The 19,974-nt window shown below is 34.0% G+C and overlaps 1 protein-coding gene across 1 annotated transcript in view; it reads right to left on the bottom strand.

Annotated features, from left to right (window-relative positions):
* The window catches only part of LOC115446735 (hemicentin-2), a 107,052-nt gene extending 91,147 nt beyond the window's left edge, over positions 1 to 15,905 (bottom strand). Inside the window, exon 1 of the mRNA XM_030173509.2 lies at positions 15,798 to 15,905. The gene's annotated coding sequence lies outside the window, so the exon portion shown is untranslated. The remainder of the gene's footprint in view (positions 1 to 15,797) is intronic.
* Between the last annotated feature and the right edge of the window lie 4,069 nt (positions 15,906 to 19,974).

The following is a 19,974-nucleotide window of genomic DNA, read 5'->3' as shown; positions in this document are numbered from 1 at the left end:
ATACAGATGTGTGTGTGCGTCGGCAATAATAAAATAGGGCCTTTTGTATAGAACCTAAAAAGAAAAGTTTATAAGTGAAAGTTTTACTGTGTTGTAAAAGACTTAAGTTTGACAGAAGGCTTAAAGACCTAATTGGAAAGTGTTGAAGCGTTTTGTCATAGGTATAAAAAAATATAAAAACGTTTATATCCGATTTGAACTATACATAAATGTCATTAAGGGCCGATTTTTCAATCGTCAATTGAAAGTAAAATAATTTAATTATTCATTTCATTTAATTAATTAATTATTCTTTTGAACAACTTTTATTTGATGAGTAAGAAATTAGCTCTAAATTCTATCTAATTTAATTATAATTGTATCATTAAAGCTTCTGTTTCCAAATAACATACTTGAATCTTACAATCACTTTAGGTTTTAATGCTCTCATATGGAAATATAGAAGGAATTATAATTTATGTCCACTCAGTTGTCATACCCGTTTCAAAGCCGAAAGGGATGGTAATTCTTCCTTGACAGTTAAATGGAGTTATTGAATAGAAAATAATCACACATAAAACGGATAACATTGCATTTGTATGTTATAATAGTATACGGTCATTTTGAAATTGCATTAATAAATGAAACGACATACTCGTCCTTGCCTCTATTATCATTGTGTCAAAATCATCCATGAATAACGACTAAATCCCGTTTTTTGATTTTTTTGAGCATTTTGATGTTGAGTTGATATTTCTGAATGAAAGTGTGATTTTGCCGTTGTGACGAATTTTCTTAGAGCAGTAGTGGTGGCATTAAGGCGTTTAATTTTTAAATTACTTTTTATTGGTATTTATTTTGTTCAGAATATGGTGGTACGCACAGATTTACGAGACTACCATAGCGTTTTTTTGGGTTTTACACCTTGGAGACGGTAGTCGCTATCTCGGTTGATGCAAATATCCTACCACCAGTTCCGTGTTAGCTTTATCATCACAACATACAAGTCACCAATAAATTTGGAGATAATACTTATAGTCGGCCAATCGTTGGACAACTAACAACTAGATAATCAAATTACTAACAACCAGATATCCATGATTGCTGCATTACGTGAATTTATGTGCGCGTATTGTCCGTTTTGCAGCCGACAATTATTAACTATTATCAGTCAAATATCAGCTTCGGTTTGAAATTGCTATTTAATGTATGACGTGTTGAAATATAAAGGAAAAAAAGCAATGTAGTTTAATTAACCGATAATTGGCTTAGATTGATAAATTATGACTAATATTATAATGAAGGCACAACGGGATTAAAAACTGATATTATTTTTGTTTTGAATCTGTTTATTTTTTAAATAGAAATTCATTTTTTAAATTTTAATATGGATCTACCATTCGTCATTCAGCAAGGGGTTTGATTATTACCTTATTCATTCTACGAAAAAATACGAATACCTCTAATATCAATAATATACAAATGAATACACGATATTACAGAAACAGCAAAGAACTAAGTTCCGACTTCTTTTATTCATGCTGAGTAAAACTTTTCCTGCTTATTTCTCTTAACTTTCTGAAGGAAACGTTACACTCACCTATTACATACGTCAAAGGTTATATTAGAGCCAGTGAGTGATGAAGAGGTATACTTTCATGCCTTAATATAGATTCTATACGAAAAACTTTCAAGTGTAATGCGCTACATATTTATATGTATTTAGTTAGCCTCCGCTCGTGGCTTCGCCCACATAAGAGTATTCGGGATAAAAGTACAACTATACATTTTCCCGGGATAAAAATACTATGTCCTTCCCAAGGTCCCAAAGTATACAGTATACTATATTAGTATATCCATTTTATTGAAATCCGTTCGGTGGTTTTTGAGTTTATCGCCTTCAGACAGACAGACGCGGGAGAGGATTTTGTTTTAAATGTAAGGATAGGTACATATAGCTTATTGGCATATCACTGCCTCGCTATCATAAGGTCCTATGTTATTTTTAATTAAGTCGCAAAATGAGATTTAGATTTTTTATGTAAGTAAATAGTGTTTTGAATTGGCAAAGACAATGATGCATGATTCCCCCTTCATATAATATTAAGGATTATTGGATTTTTTTACAGAATAAGATTAAAAGATATATATAATACCATTTGCACTGAACAATTTGCATTTGTAGTTGTATCTAATACTGAGCCAACTATGAGAAAACTCGACTATGAACATATAAGTTATATAGAATTTTCTTTTAGTAAGTATTGATATTTTATCTTTATTAATTATTAATTTATATCACCTACTTATGTAAAAAAAATATATTTGTACCTTCTTGTTTAAACCAATCGCTGTTGTTACGTATTTTTTTATACGTGCATAGATTTACGACCCCACTACATGTGATGGTAAGTGGATTGGGTTCCAGTAAAATATCGACTGACGAGAGATGATTAGCATCCGACAGTCGACACAATTATGCCGGCCGGTTGGAACCGGATATACATAAACTGATCCCGGAACGCGACACACTTACATGGGCACTATGGCGGATTTTAACACCTTTTTACCTTAGTTATTATCAGAGTAGATATAAAATATATTATACCACCAGCAAACTACCATCACAGTAAAGAATCTATTAACAAATAAAATTAATTAACGTGAAAACTTAAAAAAACAGTTTCAAAATAACACAATTAACATAAAAACAACCACCAAATTAAACCGTTACATGGTTTCGACTAATTTATACTACAGACATCAAAGTGCGGTAGGCCATTCTCAGTCGGTTTACCTCACACAGTTTACCCTTTGATCAGACTGTACTGAGCGGTTCGCTGCGTTTTCACTCAGAGCTGAGTTAACAGCGCAAGGCTTAAGTAATTCATGGCATAGTTTAATTTATTTATTACAAAACTCATCGGTGAAGTTGGGTATAAGTTTTTGATTATCGAGCCATTTGGGACTTGAGTCAGACGATTTTAATAAGAGAATGTAGATTAGAAAATATTTTTATGCATAATTAAGTGGACATTTGAAGGTATGATAGTGTTAGAATTCAGAATTTATTTTGTATCAGCCTAAATAGCGACTACTCTGCCCGAAGTATAAAACCTGCAATACCCCACGTTATTGATTCGCATACCGAGATCAATATGTGTATTGTAAGGCCGGCATAATTATGTCAATTAGAGATGGAAAATCTGTACTCTATTTAGGCGTTACTTAACATCCGATGCGGGATTTATTTGTACTATCACAATACTAAGCACGGGCCACCTCTACTGCTGAGAGTGATTAGGCCATAGTCCACCACGCTGGCCTAGTGCGGATTGGTAAACTTCACACACCCTGTAAATTCCTATTTAGAACTTCTCAGGTATGCAAGTTTCCTTACGATGTTTCTCCTCACCGTTAAAACAAGCGATAATTCACAAATAATACACACATAAATTTAGAAAAGTCAGAGGTGTATCCCTTGCGATTCGAACCTGCGGACGTTCATCTCGGCAGTCCGTTCCACACCCAACTAGGCTATGAACGCTCCGCCCAATGATGAACGTTAATTATTTTAGCCCTTATTATTTACGCTAGCCAATTAATGTCGAAATGATTTACTACGCTATTCGTGTCAGGTATTCTAGTCAGATATCATATTTATGAGGGCACTACCAATAATCACCTAGAAACCGTCAACACACATCTAGTTCTTGTATTAATATTCTTAAGAATATTTCGTCTAATACTTAGTCATTCAAGTCAAAGAAATAGCAGACCCTAAGTATGGCCAAATTACTAGGAAATTGTAAAACAGTTCTCAGAGAATCCGGATTCGTCATTTGTATAATACAGCTGAATCGGGGTAATGCAATTTGTACGGAGCATTGACGCCTCGTGTTAGGAAATCTACTAAAATACTATGGTGATTACACCCACATACCTGTTTTAATTGAACTTGCATTAAACAAAAACAATCTGATAGGAAATACTTCGCAACTGTTAAATTATATAAATCGATTTAATATTAATAAAGTGAATGTCCTGGTTGCATCTCTGTCTACCCGTTCGTCCATAGAGGCGTGACGAGTGTTTGTTTAATTTTATTACATCATCAGCATGAAAACACGTTTATGTTAGTAAAGGCTATTTATACTGTATTTATATTGAAAGAAATATATAGCAGAGGCGATGGGTGAAGTTTTCTAAAAGGGAACCCGACACAACTTATAGGTTCTAATAACATGCATAAATGTAGTTTGGAAAGCGTTTTAAAGATAATTAGATTTTACATAAAATATGAAAGGGAAGCCGATAAGAATTAGGTTATATGAGCTCTTCGCTGTAGATATAGATACTTAACTTATTTATAACAATTTGTGATAATTATACGAATTTACTTATAACGGTGTGTGATATTGTGTACCTGTGTCACAAAAAATATACCAAATGTAAATGGTTTGTGAGGTAGAAAATATAATAACCAAACTCACATTACACAACCAACATAAACAAGACGATACGCGCAGAATAATATGTTACCGTAGGCCATGAAACGTGTTCAAGCTACCTGTCGTATTCAGAGCCTAAAATGGAACACGACATGTAGGCCATCTTCATCGATTATTGAAATTGTGTAGTTCATCGAAACTAACTCCAGGTCTACTTTTTGCAAAGGTAGATCAGTCATATGTGGAATAAAATTGGATTATCATTTGGCATGTCATATGAGTTTTGAGTTGATGGTTGATGGTACCTATCCAACGGGGAATGAAATTAGGTTTCCATTTAGCATGTCATATGGTTTATGGGTCATGACTACCTATCCAAGGTTTGCGAGCGCCTAAAGCGCTCACTCAAAGTCCGACGTGTCGGAGCCGGCTTCTGCCAGACTATCAAACGTAGGGTTATTGAAAAAAGAAAAGATTACCTACATTTCTAATAACTCCTAATAACTAAGTACTCCTTTAAAACAGACGACTACTGCTTTCTTTTGCCTGCGGCTCCGCCCATGTGAAAACTTTTTTTCGGAACAAATATATTCCCGTGATAAAAAGTATCCTATAGCAGTAAAGAGTAATGTAGCTTTAATTAGTCAAAAAAAAATCAAAATCGGTTTAGTAGTTCTAGAGGTTACAGAAGGCAAACAAACAAGTAAACTCTTCAGTTTTATAATATTCGTATAAATTAAGGTTAGGTAAGGTTCGTTGAACGACCTGTTTAAGGGAGATTTTTAGTGTTCAAATATATTTTTAATATTTTTTACGGCAATTTTAGCAGGTATTTTACCATCCTATGCGAGGTTTGAAGCATAAAGGGAATACGGGGAAATAATTTAATTCAACGAAATAATTCCCGGATTACTCTTTGCGTAGGTATCAGTTGTGTGTGGAATAAAAGTAGGTATCCAGACATTTGGTATGTAATGTTTTGAGACATAGTTGCTTCCATTTCGTCTCTTTTAACGGAAATTGTCTATCTGTTTTTAAAATAAAATTTCAAATATAATACAGGAAAAAATATGTGTAATTTGCTAAATAAGGGCCCTTCTTGCGTGTATATACTAAGACACGCACATTTTTAAATTCATTGTTCTATAACTCGTCAATGACTATAACACTTAAATTTAAACACAAATTTCGTGTCACACAACACTTACTTTAAATTCAATGTGCGATAACACTTGACTACTATTTTTACGACTCCACAAACGCGTATTCAAGTGTTATAATTACGTTAAAAGTAAATAACAATTATACCACCCCCATCTAACGTGTTTAGGTACGTAAATATAAATATAACAGGTGATTAACGAGTACCCACTTTAGTAAAATGTTGGTAGGCGTTTAAATTTCCACGTAAAAAAATAAGAGCCGGCGACCTCGTTTTACAATCGCGATTTTCTTTTAAAACCACAATTTATTCCGCTCACGGCAGCGCTTACCGTGCCACTACTGAAGGCGTGAATTGTAATAGGGACCTTAAAAAAAGGTATTAAAATATTTGCGAAGGCTTTTGATCTTTTGATCACGGTGTCAGAATTCAAATCGAGTCCATACGTGTTTGTGCAATCACAGCCACAGAGAGAATCTGTGTGCTCAGCTGCCGGAAGACTTCAATCTGCTACTCCGCGTATCATATAAATTTTTCCCTGACGCACGAAAAATATTGGAAAAGTTTCACATCAAAGTATTTAGACGTTTGCGAGGTAAATCGTGAAGGATCTGCTTTTGTGTATGAGTCGGCGTAGATGGGTAAAAGTTGGTACAATTGTCTCGTACTATGGTATAAATATGAATAATAATGTTATGTATAAATATAAATTTATCTATGTGTAGGTGGAAAAAAGCTTCAATCATTATTTTTTCCGGGATCTTTATGTTTAATTATTCAGGGACATGAGTGTTCCCCTACATCAATGTTTCGAAGAAAAATGAAATATAATATAATTTATACACCGATATTTAAAATATATTTTTGCCTAAAACCAATGAAAATTGTGGGATAAAATGAAAATACCTAATTCGGAGAAATTGAAGCTGTTAAGTATAAAAAAGCGGAAGAAATTAGGATACCCAAAGCATTTATGTAAATTAAAATGTTTAAACTGAAAATAATCATATTATAACATTTGGGAACAACAAAACTTAGTAAAAATTTAAAAAAGGAAACTAGGCGATGGTTTTGTATAAAAAAATAATCCGCCGCCGGCCCACGATAGTCGGAGCGGGCGGTAGTAAAAATTTTACGCTTCGGGGAAACCGTTTGTGCAATCAGAGCGGATTGTGCTGGGAACCTAAGCTAAGCCGCGTTAAGCGGCGTAGGCACCGGGAAAACATTTCGACCCGTCTGAATCGTATTACTGATTTCTAAAAAGTATTGTATCACTTAAGGCGGTGCCGCCAGCGAAACGGCACGCTAGCCGCATTTTTAAAAGCTTTATTCGAAATTAGTAATATATTAAAAAAAAAGAAAAAAGTTTAACATAATATATTTCTACAATATACGTATATATTATTTTTATTTTGGTTATTTAAATTTTCAACAATGTGGATATATTTAAAAAAAAATCATTATGAAAATATCACAATTTTTTTTGTACGTGCATCTCCTTATAGTACAAATCATTTTAATATGCAAATAACACTACAATTTATACAAAAAATTTGTGTTTATTTATTTATTTGATTTATTCCTAAATCATCATAGTATCGAGCGTAACTGTGCACCGTAAACCTATGGAACGAAAGCTCAAGGCCGTTTGCTTCAAGTAGGGGTCTTAAACCGTCTGACTTTGCGGACACCTTGTATCTTGCGGCTTCTTATCTATTCAATAAACTTGGAGATACAACTAAAACACCCCCACGCTAAGCTCAGAGTTCAACGCAAAAACCGTTTTAATTCAAACTAAACATAAAGGCTAAGCCCGGCCGGTAACTCCGAGGATTAGAATTGATAAAATCCTTTTAAAGAAACGGCCGTTTTATCCTGCAGACAAATTTATTTTTTCTATTAATCCAGCTTTGTAGTCGGGAGAATAACTGTAAAGACTACATTGTTGTGGAAAGATGTCCTTTGTCGCTTAGTATAAAGAGACGTATAAAGTGCCTACTTATCTTCGTGTTGTGGTAATCAAATGGTTTTCTAATACAAACTAATTTGAGAATGCGGCTTTGTGTTTGAATTTCCTCTCAATTACGTTTGACAACAGAAATTCTCTTTGTGACTTGATGTACAAGATTAAATCATCAATCTTGGGTAATAGTAAAACAATGGAGAAGAAACTGAGCAATAAAATAATTTAATGAACATAATTATAAGAATTTGTTTATTTGTTCGAACTACTTTATCCGTAGAATCTCGGTATCATATTTAACTTGGAATCATATAAAATAGGAAAAAATTAAACTTCGACTAAGCAAGGACAAATATTATGGAATCCATCTGTTATATAATAGGTAGTTTGGATTTTGGGCCCGATATCGCGTTAGGCTTGCTTCCTGTTACACCATGGAACACACATTCGAAAATTGGGTGTCGTAGTTGCACCTCTGCCTACCCCTTTGGGAATAAAGTTATGTGTTAAATATTTCGTCTTCTAATAAAATAGTCTCGTAAATAATAATTACCAAAGTAAATGTGTATCAATAATCAATATCTCGAACTTAAAATAACTTTGACCAAATAATATTTTCCAGGATCGTTCTGCCATTATCTTTTAAACAAATTTTCATAAGAATTTAGTGGTACAAATTATGTAGACTGCCAAAGTATTTGGGACGCTCTCATAAAATCTAACAAACTAAAGCGGATTCTTGTTCAATCTCCTTGATCAGAACCACAACCATTCATTCCATAGATTAGAGCTGGATGCCTGCCGAAAATTCCATGCATCTCGAGCGTACGCATAACCTTTTATTTGTAAGTAAAATGTTCTCATTGTAATAAATTTTGGAAATTCCTAAAGCAAGATGAAAGTCCTTTTTTTTTAGACATTAGGTAGGTTACTTCGCAATCATTTTTGATTTTAGCTTTCGAATTTTATCAAATAAAAAAATACCACTTAACTCTTTGTATTAATATCGATAAATTAAAACTGAAACTTGAATTTTTTTCTGAGAATATAACATTACCCCAGCTATGTCACGGTTTTGTTACATACAAGTATTGAGTTAGTTGATATATCGTTATAACCGAACTGAGTAATTAAAAAAGTTCGCAAAGACTAGAAAAGCCGACAGGAAATGATAGGTCGAAACAGCCGACACGCGTTAGGCCGAGAAAAAAGGAAAAATGTAGCAAGGAAACAAAAACGGAATCACGTGAACAACAGAAAAGAAGTATGTTTTCTTTCTTTGACGACGAGGTCATTGTTCATTGTAAAGATTTGACAACTCTAATAGGGTAGTTTACCTTTGATTTAAACATTAAATTATATAACAGCGAATGATGCGAAAAAGAAATTCTACTGTGAAATCAGCATCAAAGATGATTGAAAAAAATAGAACCTATATTTAAAAAAAATGTTGTGAGCAAAAGTAGTGGTTGAATTATTTCGCTATCTTTTTCTCACGCACACAGCTTTATGACGATTGACACTCGATGACGTATTATGCTATAACTTATATGATAGCCACCCCTTCTACCAAATTCCAAAGTATATAATAATAAATAATAATAATACCAGCCCTGTATTATATACTTGCCCACTGCTGAGCACGGGCCTCCTCTACTACTGAGAGGGATTAGGCCTTAGTCCACCACGCTGGCCTAGTGCGGATTGGTAGACTTCACACACCTTCGAAATTCCTATAGAGAACTTCTCGGATGTGCAGGTTTCCTCACGATGTTTTCCTTCACCGTTAAAGCGAACGATAAATTCACAAAGAATACACACATGATTTTTTAGAAAAGTCAGAGGTGTGTGCCCTTGGGATTTGAACCTGCGGACATTCGTCTCAGCAGTCCGTTCCACACCCAACTAGGCTATCGCCGCTTTTAGTATATAACTTATTTATAATTGCAAGTATTTTCAAAAAACAAAACTCTTCATGATGTTGGATGACATTCATTTTTGTTAAATCGTCCACTATTCTTGTCGGATTCAATCAAAAACTTCTCAGTCTGTTATCGGGTCATCTATCCATTTAATTCCATCCATTAAAATTAAACTTGAAAGCGCGGATTAAGAGTTTGAAGGATTATTTCAATAAAAGGGTTGTTCGGTAAATACATTTAAGATAACCAACAATGTAGAATCGAATAGTAGTCTCAAGTTGTGCCTAAAATGCATCTGATGCTAGGCCGTAATAATGAGGAAAGTTCTCGGAGCTGATTGTTTATTTAGAGGTAATCGGTACGCTAGTTGAGTGGTTTTTAGATTAATCGATTGACTGATCGCTAGTCGATACTATTGTGACAGCCTGTTTGAAATCGATTCCAGAACAGAAAAAAATTCGCGGGTCCCTATGACAAGTAATACCTTGTTTATGACAGTCTTTCTCCCGATGGACACAAATATACTACAACTGCTACCTACTACAGCTGGTAGTGGTGACAGTTATATTCGATAGCAGGTAGTCCTGGCATGAGAGACTACTTTTTAAGGTACTTAGTACTCTATTACTTTGCTAGCACCGTTCATTTTCATCTGAGGTAGGACGGTAACACTAAAGAAGTTCTGTGAAAAAAGAAAGTCAAACGTCACCAAGCGTCACCCCATAAAAGCAATATAAAAACGTATTATGTGAAGAAAAGTCTTTATTGCAGAGTAAATACCTTAGAAGTGTAAGAAAAAACGAAAAGCCGTGCGCGGTTTTATGTTTACACATATATTTTAATAAAGCTTTATATGCGAAGTAACTGAGATATAGCATACTAATAAATAAGCCATTCCTCAACGAGATTACAATTTTTACATCGCCTTGTAGTTCTCTTAATATTAAATTTTCTATGTCAAAAATTGCCGCTGGAATTTAATAACTTAAAAGTGGCTTTGACAACAGATATTGTGAAAGTTCCTCGAGTAATAAATCATTGCAGAAATATGGATGAAACATGACTTAAGTTAACCAACAAATATTAATAGCTTAATATTATACTTAAGATTGATTTGTCAACACTTGAGTTTTATGTCAACTTAGATGGGGATATTATCAAAATATCTCCTTGTAACTATAGTCAATATTCCATAAAGAAATTTTTATGTGAAACGTAAATTTAAAAATTGGATAATATTGCAAAAAAATAATGATAACAATAATGTAACATTCATTTACTGAATGAACATGTTTTAATAGGATTACACCACTATTATAAAAAAAAAATCATCCTCTTGCTTTGAGATAACTCACTTACGAATTTTTTTATTAGGTCCACTAAACTAATCGATAACAGTAGATACAAACTCTAAATTAAGAAGGTACCTGAGTGCACGACTTTCTAGAAGTGAACACTACATGCATACGGCATTACATTAGTTTGCATAATCTACCACTTAAAAACGTATATTTTCAATAAAAACAATCCTAAGAAAAAATTTAATTCTCTCGAAAACTATTTAGAACTTCTCAGTATTCCATTCACAACATAGACATGACCTTTATTGGGTATCATAGATTCCTCTTATATATGCCGCATTTGCACAAGATATCAGCACATGTCGATTAATGCATGGATGTCACTCACGTGCCGTCTATCTGCTCCCAGATGACACAGGTGCCTAATGCGAGCATGTCCAATATCTGTCACGAGTACGCATCAATATCAAATAATAGGTTAGTATAAATTTATCAGTATGAGATAAGTATCATTAATCTAAATTTTTTTAGAATATGACTTACGGGGAGATATATAATAATAATATTATCAGCCCTGTATACAGTCTGACTGCGGGACACGGGCCTCCTCTACTAGAGGAGTTAGGCTAAGGTTACCACGCTGGCCTAGTGCGGATTGGTAGACTTCACACACCTTCAAAATTCTTATAGAAAATTTCTCAGGTATGCAGGTTTCTTCACGAAGTTTTCCTTCACCGGATGATGATGATGGTGAGATGTGTATATTCTTTGTTATAATTTACAAAGAATATACACATCTTTTTTTAGAAAAGTCAGAATTAGTTAAAGTGTGTGGCCTTTGGGATTTGAATCTGCGGACATTCATCTCGGCGGTCCGTTTGTCATCCAACTAGACTATAGCCGCTTCGTGAGAGATATATTTAAGTGTAATTTATACATAAAAAAATTGATGTAATGCAATTCCTTATTAATTATTTTCATGGTTGCAATAAAATTGCTCTGATTGGTCGTAAATTAAACTACTTATCATATCAGTAATTACTAAATAGACAATCTTTAATCGAGTTTGCTATTCAAAACGCGTCAGTTGTCTGAGATTGCAATTTCTACCACATATGACTAATGGGTGATGTTTAATGCATCCGTCAACGACAAGTTGTCGACACCGCCATGACAATAATATTGTGGCATACGCGCGAACATGATTCGTGAAATACAACTTGTTATAATCACAATGTAGAACAATGCAACTCTCTAATTAAATGTTATTTTTATACGTGCACTAGAAAGTGACCTCACTGTACCTGATGGTAAGCTGAGTGGCGTCCAATAGAATGTCGACTGACGAGAGATGATTAACCCTCAGCAGTCGCCACAACTATGCCGGCCTGTTTTAGCTGGATATACACAGGCTGATACCGGAACGCGACAGCCTTACGCGAGCAACTATGGCGCACTATAAATGTACATTACAATGAGAATTAGTCTGTACGAGGATATAAAAATATATATTTTTTTTCAAACTGTGTAATAATAATAGTGATGAATTTTAGGTAGGCTGAGGTGCAACCAGATCACCCAATTTCAGTCTGTGTCTTCCGCCCCATGATATGATAGGAGGCGAGCCTATTGCCATATTAGACATGAATTCCTAACTCCGAGTTCATATTGGGAATGAATTCCAGTTTCCGAGCATGAGATTATATAAAACTAGATTATCTAGAACTTTATAAAATTCCTTCATTAATAGATAGTTATATTTTATCGAATAAATTTAAAGCAGCGGTGGCCGAATGCAAAAGCTAGATTGTTATAAATAATAAGTTAAATAAGTATATCTGATCAGTAAAAGAATAAACTTTAAACATCCGAAACGGTGGAGTTTGCTAGCATTCATAATGTTATTTAATGTCGCCGTAGAACATACAACCGCTGTCATAACCATACCGTGAAAATTCTTTGTTATTTTAACACTGAAGTATTTTAAAATTATTTCATTGTCGAGTATGCTATTTCAATTGCAATATATAAAAATAGTATTTTACAGACCGTATGAAAACTCTAGCGTTTACCAAATATAGCAGCTCCTGTATGGTGGCTGTGGTATATTGTAAACTTATAATATATACAAATAAAAATCTACCAATACATCTCAGAAAAAACATTTCAATAAATCTAAAAAACCAAACAAAAATAATATAATTGTGTTCAAAAAGTTTCTCCCTTCCTTCTATATTGCCGTGACCTACACGTGATCCCTATGTAGCTAGGTACCTATACAACAATGGTAGAGCCCAATAAATTTAATTTATTTGAACCAAATGTTCCTTTTTGTTTTCACGGAGAAAATTATCTACCAGTACCGCCCTTCATGGAGGGCGACTGGACTGTTATGTACAGTTGGCTGGCATTACTACCTAACGTTGAGCCGCTTAGTGAGATGGAAAACGACGGGCCGAGTTCCTAACACTATACACATGCACCCTGTGCTTGGTAACACCCTCTAAATCACCACAGTGACCATTTTCCAGCATTAGGGACGGCTGCGTGATACCTCTGACAGAAGTTCTCGCAATAGCCCTCCGCGGAGACGCCTAGTGCAGCCAATCTCAAACTAAGTGTTCTTGCGGTTGTTCCCAGCCGAAATGCATTTCCCGGTATGAAAATCCCACTGGGAATTTTTCCAGGGTGTAATAATAGTGTGATAATCCAGCACATGATTTACCTTTGCGCCAAATTTCATCTAAATCCGGTCAGCGGTTGTTTCTTTTATGTCTAATTATCTTATATCTAATCATCTAAGTAGCTTAACCTCCAAACATCTTCACAAACTCTCAATCCTACAATTTTATCAAGACAATATTCACTAAAGATGGAATAGAGAATATGACAACGTTAACAAAAAAAATTTAAAAACTTTGTTTATACTACAACTTATTGAAGATTAAGGTAAGCTGTATAGATTTTTTCCTTTTTTTGTGTTTTTATTTCAATTTTCTTATACAATCTATAGGTATCCACGAGGTTTCAATTGAAAACCAGCGCCAGGCACACCTTAACCGGCATTGTCTTTTCTTTTCTTCTATGAGATAGGTACGGCATATCGGAATACCTCTTACAACTAAATGGTAAATGAACAAATTTCTCGTCCATCGGTGACGAAACGACTACCCACAAACAACAGCACCACCATCTAGAACTATGAATTACAGCCCTGCGTGTTCCTTCCCGTCACCCAAATCTCATATAGCTTAGCCTTAGCTTAGCTTATTGGTACTATAATAAGATACTGAGGTCTGAGATATAGCCGATATACCTACAGCGGTTTACTGTCTTAAATTATCGTCACTGTCAGACTTCTCTGACAACTCTGTTTCTTCAAACAATGTTCTTGTCTGTGGTTTCTGATGATTTGGTCGAGAAGATGATGTAGTTTCATAGCATAGGTACGCCATAATATATAAATTATATCCCAACCATTTATGGACGAGTAAAATCAAAAATCAAGGTTTTGACCATGTTTATATAATAGAAATAAAATTTTACATATAAACTGATTAATAATTATAAACTGAAAAACAGGAAAAATTATGTATAATTCAAATATATTCCAAGTTCGTACCGAATAATCAATCAACAAATATATTTTCAAACATAGTCGATTTCATAATTTCTTAAAATATCGGTAATGGTTTACTTGATTCCTTCATAATCATGAATTTACAATAATGTCACAAGACAATAAAAGAAAGATAAAGGTATATACAACTAACCTTAATTATGTAGGTCGGTAGGTTTTATTTGCTGTTAATTTAATCTTGAACTAATATCCTTCTACTAGGTTCTTGGAAAGCCGCGTAAATCTACAGTTCAGTTGTTTGAAATACATTATACGGAAAATCATTTTAATACGTAGAAATATTACATTTAACTAACGCGCTAATGGCATTATTTTTAAGGTTCATTTTTCCAACATTAAACGTCATTGTTTTATAATTAATTTTTCGTCAATCAATTAAACAGCACCACCAGAAAAATTCAGTCGAATCGTGAACCTCCTCCTTTTTTTGAAGTCGGATAAAGATACGATTTCGCCTTTAATGCGCCAGTTCGATTAAGCTAAATTTATCATTGTTCATAGTTATATTGATTTTATATTTCTGGCAATCGATTTTTATTTATTCTTGAAAATTTTTAGTCTTTTCGTGACCCATTATTTAATTCAGTAGTATATAAATAAAAGTAGTAAAGAAGTACCTCGTCACGACTGTCTATCTGTCTGAACGCTATAAATTCAAAAATTACAGAAGGGATCTCCACGAAATTCAGTATGCTAATTTTTATCCCAGAAAAATATATAACGGGATTTAATACCAGAAAACCTCTTCACGCACGCGAAGCCCCTAAAAAAACTGATAAAAATTATTTATAAGTTAAAAAGTAATTCATTGTAAATCAGCGTACCACGTAGAGAACTACGTTAAAATACCATTCCTTCTTAATATTATAAGCAAGATTTTAGTCAAAGTACTTCATAAAGTATTTGATTCGTTGGTATATAAATTTTAACAATATCTCAGAGATGGGTGTAAAAAAGAAATCTTTATACGTAGCAATGTCGTTTTTTTACTGAACCAAATAAGCTGTAATTTTTTTTTTATAAATTACTCCGTACTGCTAGTACTGAGAAACGAGAGTTATGTATTTCGATTCCCGTGTCGAAAGAAAGTATAAAAGTCGGCCTTTGGCGTGCGCTTGAATAGCCTTTGTGAGCTTTTGGTACTCACGGCTTAAGTCTCGTAAACCCGTTAAGATTGTCATCATCATTTTATGACTAAAATGGTATTTATATTACTTTATCACCGATATTTTTACAATCATAATTGTATATATTTGTGTAAATTTTATTATGTTAAACTTTCGTAGTTCTCAAAATAAAAAAAATGGTTTTAACGCAATAACGGAGATAATTCTTTTTATGATTTAAAGATAAAGTAAGTTGTGACATTAAAATCTTACCTAAAGTTCGCAATTAATTCATCCAACAAAAAACCACTTCACTTTCAGTAAAAACTTTGAAATTTGAGTCCACGATCTTCTAAAGTTCGTATAGTTGATTAAACAGCCACAGAAAACACAACTAAATAAGAAAAAAACTAAAGTTTTTTTTTTTAATTACACACACTATTGCCGTTGTTTCTATATTTAATATTTTACCGAACGTGCGTCGAGTTTCAAATTTCGTATTGACGCATAGCGCAGGCCCGTTTGGAAAGAGCACGAACGTCGAGCAGACTGGAGCCCGCGGCCGGCAAAACGCTCCGCGCATGTGCACAGAACCTCTTATAATTTGATATCTCACATCACCGCCCCTGTGACATTCCGTGGTAAAATCTACTCGTAAATTATTCAATTTTATTTACTTATTCGTACGGTTCTGTACAATAATTTGACGTGAAGTCGTGATTCTTGTTGATAACTTTTTGGGAATTGCCAACGCGCGTAATGAAGTTTGTTCAGAAAGTTCAGTGTATAGTTTATTCATACATCTCTTTACATTTCTTTTACGCTTAATATATTAAATAGTGCAGTTGGTTTCTGTAACAATCAAAGCCCCATTGAAATAATGAAAATTAAATGTGCAAACGTCGTTAAGTGTCATAAAAATAAACGTTTTAAGTTCGATAACAATATACACGAGAATAATATTGTTAAATTTAAATACCAGAATTGTATTTATAAATGTCATTATCCAAATGTATTGAAGTAAGTGCGGACGCAAAGAGATTGTCGCTCAGTAAGCCGACTACAAATAAAGCGTCAGAACGCTGCGATCGGTTTTGGCAATGTGCCCGCACCCCTAGCTTTATTCCGTCTCGATTCAGCCGATATGACCCCACACGCCGTAAAAACCAAAACCTACGGACATTTTTGACGGAGATCATTTGCGTGGTACTAAGCGGAACATGATTCTATAGTCGCGGCAGATTTCTGAAACTAAGCACCTTTGAACGAGAATTTTTTATTGAAAAGACTTTTGTGACGCTAAGCGAATTTCCTTGGGCGCGACGTATGTGCCGATACGTAGTTATGAGTTAAATTTGGAGGCTTTTCAATGTATAGTTGGCATCGTCTCAAATGTTTATATAATTGCGTTATAAATTTATTTAAAATAAAAAGATATTTAAACTTTTCGGGCCCTTTTCACAACTTCTGAGCGACTAGTACTCGTTAGATAAAGCTGACCTAAGAAACAGTTCACACTATTTTATATCCCAAATGGCAATAAAGTGAGTAGTATCTACATTATTTACTGGTGATAGGCCTCTCATATGCGAGAGTCCGCCTGGGTAGGTACCACCGTAATGTCTATTTCTGCCGCCAAGCAACAGTGTGTATTCAATGTTGTGTTCCGGTTTGAAGGACATAGTAACCAGTATTGGATGGTGTTTCTACTGTTTATGGGCGGTCGTATCGCTTACCATCAGGCGGACGGCAAGCTCGAGTCGTCATTAACAGCAATGAAAAAAATCTGTTTAATACGATAACTGACAAATAAAATTTACTTTAAACTTCTGAAACAGACTAAAAAATAAGTACATTAAATGATTTTACGTAAAATTTTTATGCACAAGAAATAAACGTGTAACGTTTGGCCTCTATCGCGAAGAATGTACTACAATTTTCTTATGGAAATTAGTTCGAAGTTTATATAACAAGGCAAAATTAATTGTTACGGCTTTGCACACGTGATGATAGTTATTTGACGTCTAAAGGGCGTTCATAGAACAACTAATTATAGAACTAGCATTCAATTGCCGAATGAGTTTACAAATGTTTGAACAAATGTTTGCTTGTCTTGTTCTTATTGTTCATATTATGAATCTGTATATTTTAAATATAATGCTAAAGATTTTTTTTGAACTTATCTCTAAAACGGTGGTTCCATTTTTTTAATAACAGGAATAATAGGGTCGAATATGTATATAATTTTCTACCCAGTATCAGCCCAGAATCTAAAATTAGTGCTCGATATGGCGACCGGATTGCTCCTATCACATTATAGGATAGAAAACGCACGATGAAAAGTAGGTGCGCCAGTTGCGCCACTGCCTACCCCTTTGAGAATTAAAGGCCTGAGAGTGTACATATAATCATTCATAGAGAACTACTCTATGAAAACTGGGTTGTGTTACCACTGTTTAGGACAGTCGTGGCGTCTACCATCAGGCGAGCGATTTTTTCGTCCCATCCTTCGGTTGTAGGTATACTAAAATTTATAACTTTAAAGTAGGAACGTTGTTAAAACACAAACACGGAAACCGAAGGTTCCTTTACGCTGCGGAATTGATTTGAGTTCACGATATCCTTATGACTTTAACTCGTGACTTCACTTAGTTAAGTAAACTATGATAGTTGCCTATCGATCTGGTTTATTTGGGCTACGCGGAAAGCTTCAAGCGAAACTGTGTAAGTGACAAATAAGATTGAGATATTAAATGGATGCTGGCATTAATCCAATCTACGCGAGGGGAGAATTGATTTGCATTTTTTAACGTATTTTTTATGCGTCATGAGTAGGCCATTAGGAGGCGAAAGAGCTCATCGTTGAAAACCTTACATTTAATTGTTTTTAATATTCGTCCAAACATTTTTGTGATAGCATTCTTGGACTTTGAATTGTGAAGTTCAAGTTTCTAGGCATTTCCTAAATTCGCCATTCAAAATATTTATTTTTCGGTTAAATTGTAACAGCTCTTGATAGATAATGAGTGAATGTTTCCGATATGACTAGGCTCGCTCATAGTAATATGCGCGTTGAAGTATAAGTGCCATAGTTTACTGTCTAATATTTAAGCATAGCAGACTTATGTTGGGAATTGAGGAAAATTTCGAATTCCAACACACGTCAATAATTATTGGCGTCTTGAACACTACTGAACTGTGAGCGCTCTGCCAGTGTAGTAATCATTATCCCTTACTAAATAATTTGCGTGATAGTGAGATTTGTTTTGATGCTAGTAGTTAGTTCCGCATTGATAATATTCTTTAAACATAATTCTTCTAAATTCAAAAACAATTCTTTCTAATAGACAATTTGAAACAAAGGTTTCAAAAGAAATTTTCAATACCTTATGCCATAGAGCACTATAATCAAAAATAACACAACATAAAAAAAAGTTAAAGAGAAGAGACAATCACGAACAATCTTTTGTGTTGTGATTTACTCGCTTCGCACTAAGCTATATTTCTAGGTACTTTTATGAATAAAATGCTTCGTCATTTATTTATGAACCATTAATCAACGCGAGACTAGATTTTCCTTGTTTTAACGTCTCCGAAAAGCCTTCAAATGCGTCATAAATTTCAACTATAATATACGAACAAAAAGTCCGTATGACATTTGTTTATATTATTATTAACCAACTTCGAAAAAGAGGAAGGTTTTGAAATAAAACTATTTTGCGGATTTTATCGAGGTTTTTATGTTATAATTTTCTCCTGACGTTTCGAAGACTGCAGCCTTCGTAGTCACGGGTCGGACTAAGGTGTTTGTCATCCGAAGAATCGAAGTTATCTACCTACATTTTACAATTATATATTTTTTTTAACTTTTATCTGTTGGTGGTCCGATCTACTCAGAATGAGCTCATAGTGTCTTGAAGTCTGGCAGTCGGTCTTTTTGGTTTCGATTTAATTGAATGTAAAACAGTTGTTCAACTGTATGTTATATAATTGTATATATTCGTATAAGTGTAACAATTAATGCGCCTCCTCAAGGCCCGTCGTATTAAAAACAATAAAAAACAGCGTAATTACATGCTACCAATTCAAAAGTTCCATATACATCTTCGGTTCTAGCCAAAACACGCGCCATCGTCATTCAATCGTATAAAAAGAAATATTCAATACAAAAACACTTTCAAAAAGATACCATCAATACATGGAAGTAATTTCACAATTATACCAAAAAGCATGGAATTAAAACAATTTTATATAATTATAGTTGAATTATATCGTGCTCCGACAGCTCCAAAGGGTTTCAGTGCGCACGACAGAACACGAAGTTCAATATGAAACCCTATTGGGACTTATAACGTAACAAATGGGTTTAATTGTATTACAATATTGCATATTGACAATAATGTCCGACTAGTTCCGAATAGGAATTCAAATTTCGAAATGAAATTGTTAG

Source organism: Manduca sexta, chromosome 8, assembly GCF_014839805.1.
Source record: "Manduca sexta isolate Smith_Timp_Sample1 chromosome 8, JHU_Msex_v1.0, whole genome shotgun sequence".
NCBI classification, from domain to species: Eukaryota; Metazoa; Arthropoda; class Insecta; order Lepidoptera; family Sphingidae; genus Manduca; species Manduca sexta.
This window is presented reverse-complemented; position numbering and strand designations above follow the sequence as displayed.